This window comes from Triticum urartu, chromosome 3 (genome assembly GCF_003073215.2).
Source record: "Triticum urartu cultivar G1812 chromosome 3, Tu2.1, whole genome shotgun sequence".
Classification (NCBI taxonomy): domain Eukaryota; kingdom Viridiplantae; phylum Streptophyta; class Magnoliopsida; order Poales; family Poaceae; genus Triticum; species Triticum urartu.
The window spans coordinates 359135246-359143778 of record NC_053024.1 but is presented as its reverse complement, the minus strand read 5'-3'; positions in this window follow the sequence as shown (position 1 = coordinate 359143778).

Here is an 8533-nt window from a genome sequence, read left to right as displayed (position 1 = left end):
GTATAGGATAGAATTCTATTTTATTGCAAAAATAATTTGGCCAGAAAGTATTTTCTAAATTAGGTTTTCCAAAAACCCCTGAGTTAAGGCTTGAATCCTATTAGTTATAGGACTCCCTAAAACCACAAAAAAATTATTTTAAAAGTTATTTTTCTATTTTATTTAAAGGATTTTTCTTTAGGCCAGAAATGGTCTTTAATAGGTTAAAATTATTTTATAGTTTCAAAAGTATGTAAGAAAATTTATGGAAACTCAGTGGACATATATTTTGCATATATAATAGTTTAAACACATGGTCATGTTCAAAAAATTGGGCAAAACCCTCCAAAATTATTTCTGTCCATTTCAAGTATTTGAAACATTTCTATAAGAAATATTTTCAAATAAATCCAGGAAAATTCTAGCAAGTCACATATGCATAATGTGATGATCTTGCAAAGTTTCATATCAATCAAACTAATTTTGGTGCACAAAAGTGCCCGATAACCCTCTCTGTCCAGATCCAAGTTTGAACAACTCTACATTGCCAACTTTCTCCATTTGATTCAAAACTTTGTGGTGATGCTCAAAAGTGCAAATGATGACACTACACCAAGTGGTGCATCAGGGAGAAAATATTTGCATGACTAAATCTTCGAAAATCCATTTCTCTTGATTTCTAGGGTTTGCTAAAGTTACATTGGCAACTTTCTTCAAATGGACTCAAACTTGGTGGTCAACCTCAATTACATATGCCACTTGATCCTGTTAATTCTCATGTCAATTGAGATTAATTTTCTTGCCCAAATTTGCATCAAACACCTTTTGTCCTTTTTCAAAAATCACCATTTTGACCACATACACTATTCTCCTTGAGCTCAACTTTTTACCACAGAACCTACTAGTCCTCTTCTACCTCCAGTAACATTTGCAAGTCCACATATCAGTTATTGGGGGGGGGGGTAAAACCACCTCTTTCTCTCTCTGTTCACCCATGGAAACACCTCCTACCTCTCCCATTTCAATATTGAGCACCCCACCTAGCATCTCTCCACCCTAGGGCATCCAAGGCAACCCCAAGGCAAAAGGGGACATGCCCTGGCCCTTTAAAATGGCCATGCCAGCCATTTGCATGCTCCAGAGCGCGCTACAGTGCGCCCAGGCACTGTAGCCGCCCTCTGCACGATGCCTCCGGCCACCGCGGGCATCCGCAACGAGCCTGACAAGGTGCCTCGACGTCCTCAACACGGCACGCTAGCTAGTTGGCCCCCTCCTTCCTCTCTCTCTCCTTCTCACTCTACTGAGCTTGCCCGATGCCGCCCAGCTCGGCCAGTGGGCGCACGACCTCGCGGCCCTCTTGGAGCTCGGCCTGCTCCCTCTCGTCTCCTCTCGGCCTGGACCACGCCCACGAGCACCCCAGGCACGCACCACAATGCCCTTTTGGCCTCTGGCAACGCCCCGGGCCGTGGCCATGTGCCCCGCCTATGGCACCTCCCGACCATGCCCGTATAAGGCCACCCCGAGCCTTCTCTTGTCTCCAATGGATCTCTCTCCCTATCGCGCATCCTCTGACCGACCCACTACTCTTCCCGTGCTCTCCTTGCACCTCCATGGCCGGAGCAGTGCCGCCGGCCGCCGCTTAAATTCGTGGGCCTCGACCCCTCTCTCTTCCCCATGAACACTCCCGCACCCTCTCATCACCACCGCTGACTCACCCCTTGCTCCATCCCCTCCTCCTCGTGCCTTCCTCACCTTGCCGAACCCCGTCATCGCCTGTTCCCACAGCGGCCGAGGCCTCGCTCGCTCTGGCGCTCCCCGGAGGAAAATGGGTGCCTAGGTGGATGCGGCCCATCATCCCGAGATCGCCGGAGTCCGGGCGGTCGCCGGAGGTGGCCGGAGCCACTGGGAACGGGCGCCGGCAAGCGCTCGGCCCCGCCTCCTCTGCCTCCTCTGTCGCGGGTGGTGTAACACCCACGATGCGGCTATATCTCCCATGTGTTGGAGCACGACTTAGAGGCATAACCGCATGGTAGGCATGTCACACGAGGGGTAATCTTTACACATCCCATGTACTGAAAAGAAAGGGATAAAGAGTTGGCTTACAATCACCACTTCACACAATACATAAATATGGCATTACATCATCCAGAATACAATCAAGGTCCGACTACGGAACCAAATAAAGAAAGGCAACCCCTAATGCTAGATCCCCGATCGCCCCGACTGGGTTCCTCTACTGATAACGTGGAAACGAAACAACACAATGAACACGATCTTCATTGAGCTCCCACTTGAGCTTGGTTGCGACATCCGCACTGGTATCATCGGCACCTCCAACTGTTTGAAGTAATTTGTGAGTCATGGGGACTCAGCAATCTCACACCCTCGCGATCAATACTATTTAAGCTTATGGGTAGGAAAGGGTAGTGAGGTGGAGCTGCAGCAAGCACTAGCATATACGGTGGCTAACATACGCAAATAAGAAGCGAGAAGAGAAGCAAAGGACGGTCGTGAACTAGAAGTGATCAAGAAGTGATCCTGAAACTAGTTACGTTCAAGCATAACACCAAAACCGTGTTCACTTCCCGGACTCCGCCGGAAAGAGACCATCATGTCTATACACGCGGTTGATACATTTTAATTAAGTTAAGTGTCGAGTTATCTACAACCGGATAATAACAAATTCCCATCTGCCCATAACCATGGGCACGGCTTTCGAAAGTTCAAACCCTGCAGGGGTGTCCCAACTTAGCCCATCACAAGCTCTCATGGTCAACAAAGGCTATTCCTTCTCCCAGGAAGATCCGATCAGACTCGGAATCCCGTTTACAAGACATTTCGACAATGGTAAAACAAGACCAGCAAAGCCACGCGAATGTGCCGACAAATCCCGATAGGAGCTGCACATATCTCGTTCTCAGGGCACACCGGATTGTCTAAACTTCCCGTAGGCTAGCCCAGAGTTGCCCCTGGTGGCACCGGCGGCTGACAGGTTGTACCAACACTCAGAGGTGCACTGGCCCGGGGGCTTAAAATAAAGATGACCCTCGGGCTCCGGAAACCCGAGGGAAAAAGGCTTAGGTTGCAAATGGTAAAACCAAGGTTGGGCCTTGCTGGAGGAGTTTTATTCAAAGCAAACTGTCAAGGGGTTCCCATTATAACCCAACCGCGTAAGGAACGCAAAATCAAGGAACATAACGCCGGTATGACGGAAACTAGGGCGACAAGAGTGGAACAAAACACCAGGCATAAGGCCGAGCCTTCCACCCTTTACCAAGTATATAGATGCATTAATTAAATAAGAGATATTGTGATATCCCAACATATCCATGCTCCAAACATGGAGCAAACTACATCTTCACCTGCAACTAGCAACACTATAAGAGGGCTGAGCAAAGCGGTAACATAGCCAAACAACGGTTTGCTATGAAAGGTGGGTTAGAGGCTTGACATGGCAATATGGGAGGCATGATATAGCAAGTGGTAGGTATCACGACATAGCAATAGAACGAGCAACTAGCAAGCAAAGATAGAAGTGATTTCGAGGGTATGGTCATCTTGCCTAAGATCCCGTAAGGAAGAAGAACCAGTCCATCAAGAAGACAAATGGATGATGTCGAACGAATCCTCACAAACGCGACATTATCGGAACTAACCCGAAGAAGCAACACCGGAAAGAAACAAACAACATAGTAATCAACCATCACATAATCATGGCATGATGCACAACCAAGTATGATGCATGTCTGGTTAAATATGCAGGGCATGGCAAAGTGCACAAACAAAACTACAAGTTAAATGGAACCCAATATGCAACAACTTGCATATTGACGGAACAACACATCAATTATTTAGTTCAGTCCCGGTTAGAAAAATTAACAATATTACATGTTGATTAACATGGCAAGAGGTGAAGCATAATAAAACAACCTAACTAGGCAAGTTTAAATGAGGCCGGAACAATAAGCAACAATTCCGAAAAACCTCATATGCATTTAGCAATTGAAGCAAGCAACAATTTAAACATTCTTGAAGTTGTTATCATGATGTGGATGACATATTCAAGTGTTATGCAATATTTATGAAAAATGTAGATAAGAGCATATTAAGAAGCATTTGTCATCGTGGCGGAAATAAAAGGGGTGCCATGGCGAAGATAACAAAACGGTACCACTGCGACGATAACGATACGGTGCCACAGCAACGTTCCGGTTCCAACAACTCATTGAGACGTCGGTGCAAAAGAAAGTGACGGGAGGGTGTCATGCGATGAATGGTTGGATGCTCCCGGTAACCAGGTTCCCACGGGTTAGTGGCATGGAAACGAGTGACAATACAGACACGGTGCAGACAAAGGGTGCATCTCATACAACACAAGCATTCATTCATGGGCGGTCGTCTCGGGGTTACACCTTTGTAGCATGCTTTATCGGAGCGGTTCGAGTTTGATGCGGTGTAGGGGAAGTAGACGTTCTCGGGACGTTCGTAGTGGAAGAAGTCATACACGGGTGCATTGGGTAGTAGTGGTACTATCGATCCTCGGCGACGAAAGTGGAAGTAGGGGTACACGGGGACGGTAGTTGTACACGGTTCTTCGGCCATGGTCGTAGTCGTGCAATGTTTTCGTAGATGTTCGGGGTCATGGCGAGAAACTTGACGTCCACGGAGTCTTCGAGGGTTGGCTGTAGTGGTACTTGGCAAAATGCACGTCGACGATAGTTGTTCTCGTATCGTCGTGGTACTTGGCGATTTCGGAGACGGGGGAGGACGAACTTGGCGGTCCTCATAGAACTAGTACTTGGCGTTATCTCCGGTTCGGTGGTCGTTTTAGGCATCGGGCGTCGAGGTAGTTAGCATAAAACCTTGTAGTCATGTGGGCGGTCTTTGCAGTCCAACACTAAGCCACGAAGAAGCACGAGTCATAGGCGGTGTGTTAGCCGTGGAGCAGCCAGGGGCTTGGGTTAGCGGCGCGAGGGCTCACCGGATCTTCCCGGACCCAGCGCGAGGAGGGCAAGAACGGTCGAACAGTGCAGGACCGAAGCTCCGACGAGCTGGACCCCAATGAGGAAGGTGAAAGCACAAGTGCTCCCTAGGTGGTTTTGGTAATTAATGACAACATATCTCCTGTTGGACTAACGTTTCTATCTAGTATTTTTCAGATAAGTTCAACAATGGAGTGGCATGGACTAAAGGTTGTGGGAAGTTCTCCAAGATGCTAAGGACAAAGGATTGGCTAAAGTTTAAAGCTCAAGACTCTTCATTTTACATTTTAGTGATCCAAGATCACATTGAGTCCATAGGAAAAGCCAATACTATCAAGGAGGGATGAGGTGTTTCTTAATGAGCCTCTTGCTCAAGTGCTTAATGATATGCTCCAAAATCCTCAGCTACTTTCCCACTTCCACATATGATCTAAACCCAAAGCCAAACTCGGACCTACCGATTATTTCTATCCGGCGCCACCGAGTTTCACTTGTCATAGCCACTGCCAGAAACCCTAATAAGTTCGGTCTCACCGATGGGATCCCGGTCTCACCGAGATGGGCTTGCAAACTCTCTGTTACCTATTGCAATACCCTTGGTCCCACCGAGATATGCAATCGGCCCCACCGAGTTTGCTTGGCCAACTCTCTGTTTCGCTTATTACCAAAATCGGTCCCACCGAGTTTGAGTAATCGGTCAAACCGAGTTGTGGATTTACCGTAATCCTAGCACATCGATCCCACCGAGTTGATCCAGTCGGTCCCACCGAAAATCTCTAACGGTCACTAGGTTTACTATTTCGGTCTACCGAGTTTGTTGATTCGGTCCCACCGAGATTGGTAAATTGTGTGTAACGGTTGGATTTTGTGTGGAGGCTATATATACCCCTCCACCTCCTCTTCATTCCTGGAGAGAGCCATTAGACTAAGCCTACATTTCCAGCATCCTATTTCTGAGAGAGAACTACCTACTCATGTGTTGAGGCCAATATATTCCATTCCTACCATATGAATCTTGATCTCTAGCCTTCCCCAAGTTGCTTTCCACTCAAATCTTCTTTCCACCAAATCCAAATCCTGTGAGAGAGAGTTGAGTGTTGGGGAGACTATCATTTGAAGCACAAGAGCAAGGAGTTCATCATCAACACACCATTTGTTACTTCTTGGAGAGTGGTGTCTCCTAGATTGGCTAGGTGTCACTTGGGAGCCTCCGACAAGATTGTGGAGTTGAACCAAGGAGTTTGTAAGGGCAAGGAGATCGCCTACTTCATGAAGATCTACCGCTAGTGAGGCAAGTCCTTCGTGGGCGATGGCCATGGTGGGATAGACAAGGTTGCTTCTTCGTGGACCCTCCGTGGGTGGAGCCCTCCGTGGACTCGCGCAACCGTTACACTTCGTGGGTTGAAGTCTCCATCAACGTGGATGTAGGATAGCACCACCTATCCGAACCACGGGAAAAACATCCGTGTCTCCAATTGCGTTTGAATTCTCCAAACCCTTCCCTTTACATTCTTGCAAGTTGCAGGCTTTACTTTCCGCTGCCTATACACTCTTTGCATGCTTGCTTGATATGTATTGTGAATGTTGAAATTATGCCTAAACTCCACTTAAACCAAAAAGGCTTAAAAATTGCAACTTTAGCATTAAGTGTCTAATCACCCCCTCTAGACACATCTACTTCAAGGTTCTACAAGTGGTATCAGAACTTTGGTCTCCATTGCCTTGGTTTAATCACCATTGGAGGAAGATGGATGTGTCTACTTTAGGGAGTCTTAGACATAGAGTGCCTATTCTTGATGGAGAATATTTTCATGAGTGGAAAAATGAGATGCTTGTAATCTTCAATCAATATCTTTTGAACAAGTATATTGCTTGCCCTTGTGCACCTCATATTGATCCTTTGCATCCTACCCTAGATTAAGATATTGACATGATTCGCTATCTTAGAACTATTGAGCTCATCATTAGAGGATTGCCCAAAAATTTGATTGCTAGTTTGCCTACTCTTAATTGTGCCTATACTATATGGAAATTTCTTGAGGAACGATTTCCCGATTATTCCTTAAAAAACTTGGATTAAATTCTCCATAAATCTATTGCCTTAAGTAAGATGAACTCTAGTGATCCTAGTTTTGGTGATTGTCTATTTGATCTTACCAATCTCAAGCGTGCTAAAGGAGATGTTGGAATCATTATATCCGAAGCTATAAGAATTCATAAAGGTGACCACTTTGATGATCATTTATCTAATGAATTACCCTCTCTAGGAAATGATGAGTCACAAGATCATGGTGAACATGGATACTATGATGATGATGATGATAGTGACTTCGATCTTGATGATGCAATAAGACATTTTGGTCTTATGGCAAATCTTCGGGGATATGTGTCAGGAGGAAAGGAATGGGTTCTTGATAGTGGATGTACTGATCATATGACCGGAGATGAAGAGATGTTCCGTGAGCTTGCTGAAAATGACGGCCCTCGAAAATATGTCACCTTTGGTGATAATTCAAAGGGTAAAGTGGTTGGCCTTGGTAAGGTGGCCATCTCACATGATAGTTCCATTCAAAATGTCATGCTCGTTGAATCTCTCGGCTACAACTTACTTTCAGTACCTAGACTTGCTGATTTCGGTTTAAATGTCCTATTTACTGAGGTAGATTGCCAAGTATTTCGTCGAGACAATCATAAAATGGTCTTTACTGGTATGCGTAGAGGTGATCTTTACATTGTCGATTTCTCTAAAAAGGCACAACCTAAAACTTGCTTTATTGCTAAATCCTCAAAAGGTTGGTTGTGGCATAGACGACTAGGTCACGTTGGCATGAGAAACCTTCACAAGCTTATTAAAGGAAATCATATCCTTGGAGTTAACGATGTCATATTTGATAAGGATAGACTTTGCAGTGCTTCTCAAGCAGGTAAACAGATTGGAGGAAGGCATCCCGTGAAGAACATCATCACCACAAGGAGGCCACTCGAGCTACTTCATATGGATCTTTTTGGTCCCAACGCCTACAAGAGTCTCGGTGGAAATTCTTTTGGTCTAGTTATAGTTTATGATTTTTCAAGATTTACGTGGGTGTTCTTTCTTAATGACAAGTCGCAGGTCCAGAAGATCTTCAAAAACTTCGCTAGGAAGGCCCAAAATCAGTTTGACGTGAAGATCAAGAAGGTTCGGAGTGACAACGGAACGGAGTTCAAGAATGCAAATGTGGACACCTTTCTTGACGAAGAAGGGATTTCACACGAGTTCTCGGCTACGTACACACCTCAACAAAATGGAGTTGTTGAGAGGAAGAACCGGACGCTCATCGAAATGGCAAGAACGATGCTTGATGAATACAAGATGCCGAAGCACTTTTGGGCAGAAGCGGTTGAGACAGCTTGTCATGCAACAAATCACTTGTATCTTCACAAGCTACTCGGCAAGACGGCTTACGAGCTCCTCACCGGTAACAAACCCCAAGTTGGATAATTTCGAGTATTCGGCTCAAACTGCTACATTCTTGACAAGCATCGTCGTTCAAAGTTTGCTCCTAAATCTCATGGAGGTTTTCTACTTGGTT